Raw genomic sequence first — 14,730 nt, 5'->3', positions numbered from 1 at the left:
TTTAGAAATGTTTAAAATAATAGACTGCAATTTTATTAGTTTGTAGTGTGCAATGCCTAAGCCTAATATAGTCAATGTGCAAGTGTATTTAATATTACTACTATAGAAAAAAATCTGGAGGTTATAGGACGTCCAAATTCACGTTAAACTAAAACATCGAAAAGTAGGTGCAGCTAAGAAAAGTGTTGATAAATTTTGTAAGTGGCATAGCCGACAGCTGATATTTAAAGAATACGTGAAACATAAACTGTAAGAAGATGAAAGACTTTGTAAAACATAAAGTAAAACGTGACGAAACTGTGGTTAAACATAAAGCAGTACGCTTAGTACGAGATTTTATGTCTCACCAACGTTGATAGTAGGTATTCGAGCGTCGAAACACTTCCGCGTTATAGTAAACTGTACCCGTAGTATAAGACTTTACGTCTCACCAAACGTTGCTAGAATTCGAGAATCGAAACGCAATAACATCAAAGTAAAATGGACCTAAAGCGCCTTGAATTGAAGTCAAAAATTCAATGCCACTGATTTTAATTTCTCAACGTTTCCGCTTGGAGCGCTGGCTATAGGTGTGTAGACAAACTTGAGCTTTAAAACAAGGCATTTAAGATCCAGTTTACTATAACGCAGAAGTGTTTCGACTCTCGAATTCTAGCAACGTTTGGTGTGACTTAAAATCTTATACTACGGGTACTGGATTTTAACTTTTAAGTGGCTTGTTTTAAAGCTCAAGTTTGTCTACACATCTACAGCCAGCGCTCCAAGCGGAAACGTTGCGAAATTAAAATCAGTGGCATCGAATTTTTGACTTCAATTCAAGGCTCTTTATGTCCGTTTTACTTTGACGTTATTATGTTTCGACTCTCGAATTCTAGCAACGTTTAGTGAGACGTAAAATCTTATACTAAGCGTACAGGTATCAAATGTTTTATTTACTCTACGAAAACACGAAACATGCGTCAGTAAAGCCACAAAAGTTCTAAATTTATTCCAGCCATATTGCATCGCCATCGCGCACGGTACACGCAAATGTGTAATCAAAAAGTAATACAGCGTCTTGATAGTTATTATACGATCCTATAATATTTTATAAGAGTTAGTAATATGACTATAATATCTGATAATATATTCCGTTTAGTATTGCAGCTATTTTGTATAAGTAGATATTTATGTACCTACTTAATAGGAGGATTTTTTTTAATTATTTGTTCAGGTACAAATTAGCCCTTGACTGCAATCTCACCTGGTGGTAGGTGACGATGCAGTCTAAGATGGAAGCGGGCTAACCTGAAAGGGGTATGGCAGTTTTTAACAAACCCTTTGGTTTCTACAAGGCATCGTACCGCAACGCTAAATCGCTTGGCGGCACGGTTTTGTCGGTAGGGTGGTAACTAGCCAAACCACGGCCGAAGCTTCCCGCCAGACCAGACCAGAAATTTAGGAATTACAAAATTCCAAATCACTGCCAGGAATCGAACCGAATCGAACCATACCACTGCGCCAGGGAGGTCGTCATAGTATTCTATACCTACGCAAACGCTTGTACAACGTACTCGTTCCAGTAAGTAAAACGTTTTAATAAATCCATATTAGCCCTGCCAAGTGCTAATAAAATCTTTCAAAATCCAATCGGGTATTGAGTCCAGTCTAAATCTGGATTCGTTGATAACATGAAAGCTTTCTAAAACTCCGCCCGAATGTTGCAACTACGACCAGGTGCGGTAATGCAACGTAAAGTTAAATTTAACTGATCGTTTAATACAAACACAAAACATAAGTAATTTGCGGGACTTATACCTATCTATGAATCCACGCGGACGAAGTCGCAGGCATCATCTAGTAGGTCCTGAAATAAAGAGTAAAAAAATCATCATCATCATCATCATCAACCGATAGACATTTACTGCTGGACATAGGTCTCTTATAAGGACTTCTACACGCCTCGGTCTTGCGCCGCCTGAATCCAGCGGCTCCCTGCGACTCATCTGATGTCGTCTGTCCACCTAGTGGGGGGTCTTCCAACGCTGCGTCTTCCGGTCGCCATTCCAGAATTTTGGGATCCCAACGTCTATCGGTTTTACGAACTGTGTGCCCTGCCCATTACCACTTCAGCTTCGCAACCCGTTGAGCTATGTCGGTTACTCTAGTTCTCCTACGGATCTCCTCATTTCTGATTTGATCACGTAGAGAAACTCCAAGCATAGTTCTCTCCATCGCCCGCTGAGTGACTCTGAGCGAGTAAAAACATAAAACAAAATAATAAAAAACCAGTGCATTGCCATAACACTCAACTAATCTAATTCATTTTATTATCATTCTCTAAAACGGGGTTAATGTACTGGACCATTGAAAGCATTGCATTGCGGCATAATGAACAAACATTATGAAATGAATGAAAGCATCCGCACATCGAGATGACACGATGATACTTCATCCGATACAATCTCAATAGAGCGAGGCCAAATGGACGGATTGTGAGTGTAATACAATATTTCTGACTTGCTTATGCTCGCGACTTCATCCATGTGGACTAAACAAATTCCAAACCCGTATTTCAGCCCCAGGGGTTGAATTTTCAAAAATCCCCCTTGGCGGATGCCTACGGTCATGATAGCTATCTACATGCCAAATTTCAGCCCGATCCGTCCTGTAGTTTGAGCTGTGATAGATTGTTGTTGATAGATCAGTCAGTCAGTCAGTCACCTTTTGCTTTTATATATTTAGACTAGCTTATGCTCGCGACTTCGTCCGCGTGGACTACACAAATTTCAAACCCCTATATTATCCCCTTAAGGGTTGAATTTTCGAAAATCCTTTCTTACAGGATGCCTACGTCATAATAGATATCTGCATGTCAAATTTCAGCCCCATCCGTCCAGTACTTAGTTTGAGCTGTGCGTTTTTTTTTCCACGATAACGAAGTGACACATAAGGGTTTCTTTTTTCTCTGGAGATACGGACCCCTAAAAAAGAATTTGTTTCATTTATTCAAAATAAAATCTAAGTAGAAGCTTATATAAAAAATAAATTACTTTTGGGAACTTTAATCAAATTCAAGCTTCAAAGTATGCTGAGAATATTCATTAAATATAAAACTGGGCCTGAAGTGTTCACTGGAATTCAGAATGAAGTACAGAGATTACCTACTCAGTTTATTTATTACCTACCACCGGGTATCTAATGTTTCTCCTATGGCATAGCTAATCAAGTAGTACAACCTGAAGTTGCAACGTGGCGGTTTACACAGATCCATAGACGACTTCCCTGGTGCAGTGGTAAGTTAGAGTGGGAGGTCTCGGGTTCGATTCCTGGCAAGGGTTTGATCATCGATATAAATGACAAGATATGCCCAAGCGAACAAAAATTTTCACGGTTTTGGAACCAAATAAATCAGCGCCACCTCTTAGATACTAATGAATGACCCGTTTAAAATCCAGACGTCACTGAGGTTGCATTGGTGCTAAAGCACCACTGAATCGGTGCCATTTTGTTTGTTCAATGGCCCTGTCCGTACGAAGTAATATATAGGTCAATATATATAGGGTTTGATTAAATTTCTCTCTATCTTAACTTAATAAACTATATTCTCACGTTTCTATTATTCTTAAAATAAATGCAAAAAGAGTTCTTGCGGCTGAGGCAAACGGCACCGCGAGGGCACTTTGGAAAATACCCACATCTGATAAATTTAGGCAAAACCGAGTCATCATTACAGCTCACATTTCGTTTTTCACTTGTCAAGGATTTAAAAATTATGCGGTTCATGTTAACCACAAAAGAATTTAAAAAAAACCGACTTCAGTAAACACAAAAACTATAGAACATGTAGTGTAGTGTAGTAGTGTATATTACGTGTAGTGTGGTTCTATAATAATATTTTTTGGATCCGGTGCCAACTAACTGAGCCATATAATATTAGCTTTTATCATTCATATTTTTTAGAATAGATTAGAAATACATTTATTTGTATTTGTATTTTATTTTGACTCCACCTTTTGCACCGACACTAAAAATATATTACACAATATAGAAACTCTAACAGAACTATTAAACTCTAATGTAGAACAGAACCTCCTCCTCTTTTTGAAATCGGCTGTTAATAATAAGTCATATATTAGTGGCACGACAACAAGGCTTTTACCCCATAAACCAGTATAAAGGCTGTATACAACAAACCTTCGCCTATAAAACAAAGTCCAGCCCGTAAAATGTTTACTAAGCAATTAATTGGACTTTGCTAATTATGTTGTGACGTTGCAAAAAGCCTTTTAATCGCTGTTTCCCATGAACGAGGAGCTTAAGTTTATTTTGTTACAATGTTTTAGGGTTCCGTAGTAAAAAAAGGTACCCTAGTTTCGTGCAGTCCGTCTGTCACAGCCACTTTTATTTTATTTTGAGATGTAAAGTTGACATTTAGCACTGAAACCTATTACCGCTACACAGAGATGAAAAGCGTGATTCGACAAGAAAATATGTTAGGCTTAAAATGCTTAAAATGATCAATGCAGAGATAACGCAACGGGCGCGGTGCGTTTTTATTAATCAATATAAATTTATGGCGCAAACTGAAAACCAGCGCCGAGCATTGTGAGCAGTGCTCGGCTATGCTGAGTTTGCGACCTTTTGTCTATTGTTAGTTTTTAGTTTAGATAGTATATTAGATATAACATTGTACATACTAGTTACTAGCAATAATGTAAACAATAAAGCATATTTTATTTATTTTATTTATTTATTTATTTATTTATTTAATAATAGGGTTCCGTAGGCACCCTTCGGGTACGAAACCTTGATAAACGATAGTCTTATACCGCCCTAAAGGCGATTATAATGATTATTATGGCAATTTTTGTCCTATAATTTCAATAATATTTTTAAAAACAGCAAAAGTGCATAACTAAGACAATCTAGGTACTTGGCGTATTAAATCATACAGTAGATATGAAATAGCGCATGCCGTGGAATGTATCGGAGGCACGTTTCGGTATTTGTTCCGTTTCCCCCACTTGGCGCGCTTGGCCCCGGCCCAACTCCTGATTATGTGTTGCGTTCAAATTGATATTGGCGATTTTCTACCTACTGGAAGTCAACTATCTGTAATGCCGGGTTTCCTTTATTCCATTCCAGTAAACTAGTAAGTTCATTTCAGCATTGGAATGGAATGGACGGCGACAACTACATTATTCCAGTAATTTATGGAGTGTTACTGGATTCAGTACAGTGTGCGGGAATCACAGCGCTTTTTACTTTATTCCTGTAGCAAGTCATCGCTGGATCAGAATACTGCTGAATAATTTGAACTTGCTATATAAACAAGCTGTGATAGCCTAGTGGTTAGGACGTCCGCCTTCTAATCGGAGGTCGGGGGTTCGATCCCGGACACACACCTCTAACTTTTCGGAGTTATGTGCGTTTTAAGTAATTAAATATCACTTTCTTTACCGTTGAAGGATAACATTGTGAGGAAACCCTGTGATTTCTCCATAATGTTCTCAAAAGATGTGTGAAGTCTACCAATCCGCACATGGCCAGCGTGGTAGACTATGGCCAAACCCTTCTCACTCTGGGAGAAGACCCGTGCTTTGCAGTGAGCCGGAGATGGGTTGATCATGATGATGATATGAAGTGAGACTACAGTGGGACGTATTAAATCACACAGTAGATATGAAAATATAGCGTATGCCGTGGAATGTATCGGAGGCACGTTGCGGTATTTGTTCCGTTTCCCCCACTTGGCGCGCTTGGCCACGGCCCAACTCCTGATTATGTGTTGCGTTCAAATTGATATTGGCGATTGTCTACCTACTGAAAGTCAACTATCCGTAATACCGGGTTTCCTTTATTCCATTCCAGTAAACTAGTAAATTCATTTCAGCAGTGGAATGGAATGGACTGCGACGGCCGGGAAAGGACATTCCGGCTACTTTTTATTCCGAAAAATTAAAGAGTTCCCGCGGTATTTTTAAAAAACCTAAATCCACGCGGATGAAGTCGCGGGCATCATCTAGTATTAAATAAATAGTGGTCACGCAAAAGCTGAACAAAATATTTTTTTACCTCCAGGGCACACGAAATAATTAATATTTGCTTCGACTATCTCAGTTCCAACAACTAGTTAGTTAATATTAGTTGCTCTATAACTTGTTAGCCTTTGTTATAGATATCAAAACTTCCGCCTGGCAGGTAACCTGTTAATTGCTCTATTACAGCACTGTAATAATCACTACCATATTATATATGCAAAAGTGTGTTTGATTGTTGGTTTGTCCTTCAATCACGCCGCAACGGATCGACGTGATTTTATGCATGGATATTGTTAGAGTCCGGGAGTGACATATGTACGGTACGCGGCAGAAAATAATCTACATCGACCTTTAGAAGGAGATAGCGGATTTGTAGAGCATTGTCTCAGTCGTTGAGACCGACAAAACGTATATAGGCATGAGAGAATGAGATTACGCTCTACAAAGCCGAAATGTCATTCTAAAGGCGTAACGCGGCAGAAAATATACAGCACCTCGATTGCGGGAAACCTGCATCAATTATTATTACAATCTCAATTGTTCTGATTGGCTGAATTTGTGCGATTCTTGTTACAACAATGCATTGTAGTCAATAGTGAGCGAGCGCCAACCAATCGGGGGTGATTGCGATCGTGACTTTGTAGCTGTCATTCTCCAGCAATCGCGCAAATGTACAACTTGTATCCCGGAAAATTAATGAGTTGCCACAGAATTTTCATATATACCTATCTAAATCCACGCTGACGAAATCAGTGGGCATCAGATCATCCATTATATTTCGATGGAATTAACAAACCGAGAAATTAGGAGTCCGCACTGTAACTCTCGCGTATCGGCAAGCGCAGTGTGGGACGACCTCCAACCCGCTGGACTGACGACCTTAAGAAGGTAGCGGGAAGTGGGTGGATGAGGAAGGCGGAGGATCGTGTGTGGTGGCGCGCTCTAGGGAAGGCCTATGTCCAGCTGTGGACGCAAACAGGCTGATTGATTGATTGTAACTCTGCTAATCTGCACTTGGACAGCGTGTTTGACTGTGGACAAACTATTGTTATTCTAAGAGGAGATCCGTAGTCAGTCGTTAGCCGGCGATGGGTTGATCATGATGAGCTCCATCATCACAATAACTTGGCTGCAAGGCTGTATCTGATATGTTTATAATAGGGGGCGTCCATAAATTATGTGAGGTGTTTTTTTTGAATTTTCTGTCCATCCCTCCCCCCCTGGTGAGATGTCGTGAAATTTTATTCAACCCCCTCCCCCATCCCCCAATCTCACGTGAGATTTTTCAAAATGTGGGTTTCTTACGTAAACGCGTTGGATTGTTATTGTAAAAAGAAGAAAAAAATTTGCTTCGTGCTTTTATTTACGACTAGTTAAGACTAGTAATCAATATTGCTGAGAGTTATAAGTGTAATAAAAATTTAACAATAGTATACTTAAATCGTATTACGATTATGCTTCAGATTAAATCTTAAGCATGTACAATCTGGATTAAATGGACCAAAATAGTATATTTTTTTTTGTTTCAATCAGAAAAAAATTGCGTGATATTTGCCGAGACCCCCCTCTCTCCAACGTAAGATTAGATGAGATTTGACTCAACCCTTTCCCCCCCTAAACATCTCACGTAATTTATGAACGCCCCCTAACAACCAGTAAACGTCTAAGCTACAAAGGTCATGGTTCGGTTACGCAAACCCGAGTCGGCTGTTTGTGTCAGTGAGTTTGGCTACACGCATAAATGTAGTTGAAAAGTGAACGTACACACGTGACTGAGCCGCTAGGTTCTTTATAGTGGTCTTTAGTGTCTCTGTGATACGGACGTTTAAATTGTTATAGCGCTGGAACGTGATTTGTAAAGTACCTAGAGGTGTTTTTATTGAGATCTTCAACGTGCGCGTGAGTTGTTTTATCACTCGATTGTGTAGTGGTATTAAATAAAAGCAACGGACGAGACGATTCGTCTTGTTACGAGTACAATCGGACGTGTACGTGTGTTTTTGGTAATATAATAACACTTGAATTTCTTTATAGTATCGTGATTATTTTTTAAAGCAGTGAGGGTATAGCAAGAGTTTAGTGTCCGTGTCGTGTTTTGGTGTGCAGTGCCAATATTTTTGAGATTTGGATTATTTTTCTTAAAAGGAGACTACTTTTGGCAAGGTAAATTTAATCATTATGAGCGTATTATTTTTATTATTATATTTATTTTACCCACATTTTACCAAGTACTTATAAGTTATATCACTACCATATTCTTATCTAGAAATATTCTTATTTCAATAATTATTAAGTGCTAGGTAAACAATTCGAATAAGATTTACTTTTCTTTTTATTTCAGTATATTTTGAATTTTTCATATGACCACTTGTTAGATAATCAGTCTGTAGTAAGCGAGTTGAATAAATTAAAACTAATTTATATTAGATTTTTTTTCAATTGCTTTTAGAGAAATGGATAGGAATATATCCGATTTGTGTCTAACTTGGATTAGATTATTTTGTTAGGTTTTATTTTCATGTTTGGTACAGTGCCAAGTAATGCATACGTTTTCCCCGCTCGCCACTAAATTAATATCAAACGTAGTTTATCCACTTCACTAGCAAAGCCTTGGACACACAATACTCGGAATGGGGATATGCGACTGCATCATTGCCACATGCTCAACCGACTCCTTAGAGTCGATGTTTCACTTCAGTGACTAAAGCCTTGGACACACAATACTCGGAATGGGGATATGCGACTGCATCATTGCCACATGCTCAACCGACTCCTTAGAGTCGATGTTTCACTTCAGTGACTAAAGCCTTGGACACACAATACGAGGAACGGCGATACGCGTCTGCATCATTGCCACTTGTCCAAACGGTTTCTTAGAGCCGATGCATTATTCACTTCGCTGGGTAAAGCCTTGGACACACAATACACGGAACGGCGATATGCGACTGCATCGTTGTCACTAAACTTATCCAACCGGCTGCTTGACACATTATCCACTTCCCTGGCTCAGGCCTTGGACATGCAATACGCGGAACGCTGATACGTGACTGTATCTTGCCACAATAATATGTTTAACCGGTTCCTAAGGACATTTAAAGTTACCAAGACTTTAAAGTTAGATAAAATAATGTACCTAATTTTAATGTACTGTATAGTACGCGACAGGTCGAGATGGCCATCGGGGTATGAGGCAGGGGGACGCCTCGCACACCCGTATGATACCCGCGCTCGCCCGCACCGGGTTAGCGCGGGGGGTGTGCGAGGCGTTCCTTCCCCAATTGCCATCTTGACCTGTCGCGTACTATATCTATACTGAGTCCGTGAATTTGCTGGCATAAGGAAAAGCTGAAAGGAAGGATAAATACTAATTAATTATTTCTGTATGTATTTTGTATTTCCTGGCTGATAGGTATCTATACTCATAAATTATTATGTTTTCAATTCGGCTTATTTATTTGTATGTGAATAATAATTGTCTCTATCTACTAACTAGCTGATACGAGTTTTCGCAAAATTATTCCCTATTTTACCCCCTTAGGGGGCTAGAAATTCCAAAAATTCTTTCTTAGTGAGTGAGTGAGTTATGGATTAAAGTTAGTATCAATATTAAGTTTCTAACACCAGCGATTTAGGCTGTGCGTTGATAGATCCGTCAGTCAGTCAGTCAGGACAAGTCTTTTTAAATGTATGTATCTATTTTAATTCTATTCTTTTTAATATTATGTGCAATTAATTAGCCTTTCACCAGTCTTGTAACTTTATATCAATACCACACAACTATGCCTACAAATGGTCGAAATTCAATGGTACTGATTTTGAGCACAACTAAATTTTAGAGTATTCGCATCCTCTTCTTACTAATGTAATATGAAAAGGACAGACACAGTTTGACAGTTTCAAATTTAATTTAAAGCTGTCAAACCTCGTGACTTTAGCTGCCAGTCACGAGCCTATTCTTTAAATTTGTAGCGTGCACTAAAAAGAGCCTTCAAATGTAAAATTCATGATCCGTTCTTTTTTAGCAATATTAAAAAGAAAAAGATGCAGATACTCCAAATTTAGTTTTGAGAAAGACAACAGAATCGGCGCCAATGTTAAACTTAAACTTGTTCTGATAGAGGTTTAATAAGTTTTTAATGAGAGCTCAGTTACCGTTAATGGTTATTTTAATCTGTTTTAGATACAAACAGGTTAACTATCAAACTAATAAGTAATAACTATCAAAATTAAATAAATTGTTTACTGATTGTTGTACAGCGTGCAGCTTCTATTCTGAATTCTGATAGTAGGTACCTATCTATTCTAATATTATAAAGTTTGTAAGTTTGTTTGTAGGGAGTAATCTCTGGAACTTCTGAACCAATTTTGAAAATTCTTTCACCAGTAGAAACTTAGAAAGCTACATTTTGCTGAGTGACAATAAACAAATTACGGGCTCAAGCCGGAGGGCGGTTTGCTTATTATAAATAACTAGCTGATGCCCGCGGCTTTGTCTGCGTGGGTTTACTTTAGAACTCTTTAAATTTCCGGGATAATTTTGTAGCCTATGCGTTAATTTAGAGTAAGTATAAGCTATCTACATTACTTTCAGCTAAGTTGGTTCTGTTATTGTGGTGCGAAAGAGTAACAGACATCCAAACATACAAACTTTCACATTTATAATATTAGTAGGTACAGTGCGCGGCCAAAAGTGATAAACATCGATCTTTAGAAGGAGATAGCCGATTTGTAGAGCACTGTCTCGGTCGTTAAGACCGACAAATCGTCATATGGATATTAGCACGGAACAGAAAAAATAGTTTTTTCTGTTCCGTGGATATTAGCGACAGAGACAACGCTCTACAAAGATGAAATGTCTTTCTAAAAGCCAATGTTCATCATTTTCGGCCACGTACTGTAGGATGTTATTTGATACTAGCTGATGCCCGCGACTACGTCCGCGTGGATTTAGATTTTTAGAAAGCCCGTGGGAACTCTTTGATTTTCCGGTGCTTGGTATGTGAATTAGGTACAACTAAGTACACATTTTGACTTTCATCCCCTCTCCCAGGGGAACCATGCTGCATTTCGGAATAAAAAATATCATGTATCCTTCCTCATAGTATGACCTAAAATCATGCCAAGTTTCATTTGAATTCATTCAGTAGTTTCAGCGTGATGCGCGGCCATAATACAGACAAACATACAAAATTGAAAAAAATACAGTTTCCGGGTTCAGAGTCGATTATAGTATATTATAGTGCCCTTAAAAAAATTTATAATATCTTCATTGTACTGAATTGGAACTGTTAAAGTTTTATTATAAGTATAAATAATTAAATAACAATAATTATTTACCTCTTGGCTTGTAGATATTACATAAAAGCAAACGAGAGTTTAAATATCCTATTTAAGTACTAGTTCTCGCTACAATATTGCCAAGTAAAAGAAGTTGCAGCTGCGATTATAGCACGTACAAGTGATTTCAACTATTTATGAGGTATAAAAAGTGTTTTTATTGCTGTTAATTGTGGTGTTAAAACGCGTTTGAACGTTCAAAAGCCTTTTCAATGTTTATTGTTGTGTCTCTTAAGGTGACGCAGTACGCTCGACCGAAATTGGCAGCGCACATGGGTATTCTGTTTGCTTTTCACTTGACATTGTATGAGAAAGGTGAGGGGCACGATGATTTTCACCGAAATCAAGCGCGCGAAAAGGGTTTAAAAAAAGTATTTTTGAGAAAAAACTGCTGAATTTATGCTTCCAAAGTAAAGTTATTTCAACTAATGAATAAATAAACTATGTCTAATGTTAAATTGTTTTAGAATTTTTATACCCCTAATCTTATTTATTTTCGCCCAAAGTTGTTATAAATTTAGTGTTAAAATAGGCATCTTCTGAGGCTCGTAACTTTTAAATCAATATTTTTTTCAATGTTTTATGTATCAATAAATCTAGATAATGACGAGACAAATCAATGTAATACATACTTAGTTTTGAGCGTATAATATCAAATAATGTAGTATTACCCTCCTAACGTTTGTATGAAGAAAACACCGTCCTGCGCCCACTTAAATCTTATGTAATAATTTTTATTGCAATGTCTCTAGTTGATTGTGTCGTTCAAGGTTTCTCGTCGGATGGGGTCGTGACTATTGTGATATTAATTTAAAAAAACCGGCCAAGTGCGAGTCAGGCTCGCGCAACGAGGGTTCCGTACCACAGTCGTATTTTTTCGACGTTTTGCACGGTAATTCAAAAACTATGATGCATAAAAATAAATAAAAATCTGTTTTAGAATACACAGGTGAAGCCCTTTCATATGATACCCCACTTGATATAGTTATCTTACTTCGAAAATTGAAAATACAATTTTTTAGTTTGTGTTTCATGATTCTAGGTCAACGGGAAGTACCCTGTAGGTTTCTTGACAGACCGACAGACAGACAGACAGATAAACAGACAGACAGACAGACAGACAGACAGACAGACAGACAGACAGACAGACAACAAAGTGATCCTATAAGGGTTCCGTTTTTCCGGCTTAAAATCCGGCCAAGTGCGAGTCAGGCTCGCGCACCGAGAATTCCGTGCTTGTATTTTTTTGACATTTTGCACGATAAATCAAAAAGTATTTTTTATAAAAATAAATAAAATAGTTTTAGAATGTACGTAATGTATGTAATGTCGCATGCTGCATGTTACACCATACAGATTTGATCGGTTTCAGCGGATTATAGCAAATTAAGGTTTTGGTTGATTGTATTCTCTAAATTTAGTTCTCAGCGACTCTGTACGAAATTTGGTACAGAGATAGCTTGCATCCAGGGGAAGGACATAGGCTACTTTTTATCCCGGAAAATCAAAGAGTTCCCATGGGCATTGTAAAAATAGAAACTCACTCGGACGAAGTCGCGGGCATCACCTAGTACTATACCACGACGCAGACCATTTCGCCCGAATGGCCGTCAAAAATTTACCGTAATACCAAAATATAGCTCAAATTGACTTAGTGCGAACAAGGACATTGCATCTACGATACAATATTCGGGCCGCAGTCCAAACTGGCGTGCCATTCGTGCCAATTCTACGACATGGCCTCTCAAATCCCATTACACCTCGACCGTAATCGTTAGCTCCATCCACCTTTAGTTTGTCTGTAAATAAGTTTAACGTTAAGAAGATTTTTAAAAGTCAAAGCTTTTAATGTATTTGATCCTAAAAGTCCAGAAGGGTCAAAATTTGAAATGCCAATGATAATAATCCAGCTAGAAATTTTGAAATTTACTTAACCTAAAAAATTAGTACCCTTTTTATAAATGCGAAAGTGTGTTTGTTGGTTTGTCCTTCAATCACGTCGCAACGGTGTCACGGATTGACCTGATTTTTTGCTTGGATATAGATAAAGACACGGAGAGTGACATAGGCTACTTTTATCCCGGAAAATCAAAGAGTTCCCACTGGATTTTCAAAAACCTAATTCCACGGGGACGATCGTAGTCGCGGGCATCAGCTAGTGTAACGATAAAAATATCTAACCGTAAACAGGATTATTAGTTATTATAATAGCAAAAAATACCAAATACTAAAATTTCCAAAAATATAAAACCTAGTCTTAATTTTTATGTCAAATAATATTCATGTTTGTGATGATTAAGTTTTATAATATAGACATTTTTTATCTCTAATCATCATTATTATTGTCGATAAGGTTGTTTAGTCAAAAGTGACCTTTTGACAAATAGCTATGTTGCGAAGTATCTTACGACAGTATGATTATTATTAATTTCGGCCGCAACTCGAGGATAACACGTAGCTTCATCATCATCATCTTCATGCCTAACCCATCGCTGGCTCACTACAGAGCACGGGTCTCCTCTCAGAGTGACCACGCTGCACGCTGGCCAAGTGCGGACTGGCAGACATCACACATCTTTGAGAACATTATGGGAAACTCTCAGGCATGCAGGGTTCCTCATTATGTTTTCTTCACCGTTAAAGCAAGTGATATTCAATTACTTAAAACGCACATGACTCCGAAAAGTAAGAGTTGTGTGCCCGGGATCGAGCCCCCGACCTCCGATCAGAAGGCAGACGTCCTAACCACTAGGCTTATCGTAGCTTTATCACGTAGATTACATATTGCAAATTCAAATAGGTGCGGTCAACAGCCGTCAATCATATAAGCAAACTTTGCAACCCAACTGATATTATTGCAAACTAATCACACAAAAGAGACCACGCATGTTACGTTAAGCCAAATCAATCATCCGTGAAGCGGAATAATCGATCTGTATAATGAATTAAACCGTTTACGTAATAGGCATACTAACAAGGTTTCAAAGGTTAAGGTATTTGTAGCGCGATGGCGTGCTTGACGACAATCATGCCCAATAATAAGACCACAATGGGCAGGCAAATGAACTAAGAACTCATTTAGAAGTAAAAGGTGATTGACTGACTGACGGACTCATCTATCAACGCACAGCTGAAACTACTGGACGGATCGGACTAAAATTTGGCATACAGATGGCTATTATGACGTAGACATCCGCTAAGAAAGGATTTTTGAAAATTCAACCCCTCAGGGGTAAAATAAGGGGTTGAAATTTGTTGAGACCATGCGGACGAAGTCGCGGCGTAAGCTAGTAATATATAAAGTAGATACAGGACTTATAAATTTCAGCATTATTAGGTACACCAGTACCTAATAATGCTGAAAATTATT

At 38.2% G+C, this 14,730-nt stretch overlaps 1 protein-coding gene across 3 annotated transcripts in view; it reads left to right on the top strand.

Annotated features, from left to right (window-relative positions):
- LOC117990052 (furin-like protease 2) overlaps positions 1–14,730 on the top strand; it is a 298,563-nt gene that overhangs the window by 53,838 nt on the left and 229,995 nt on the right. Inside the window, exon 1 of one of the 3 annotated variants that reach the window (XM_069504393.1) lies at positions 7,801–8,186. The exons of the other annotated variants lie outside the window; for them this stretch is intronic. The gene's annotated coding sequence lies outside the window, so the exon portion shown is untranslated. Of the gene's footprint in view, positions 1–7,800; positions 8,187–14,730 lie in introns of those variants that run through there. 3 annotated transcript variants of the gene reach the window in all.

Source organism: Maniola hyperantus, chromosome 17 (genome assembly GCF_902806685.2).
Source record: "Maniola hyperantus chromosome 17, iAphHyp1.2, whole genome shotgun sequence".
NCBI classification, from domain to species: Eukaryota; Metazoa; Arthropoda; class Insecta; order Lepidoptera; family Nymphalidae; genus Maniola; species Maniola hyperantus.
This window is presented reverse-complemented; position numbering and strand designations above follow the sequence as displayed.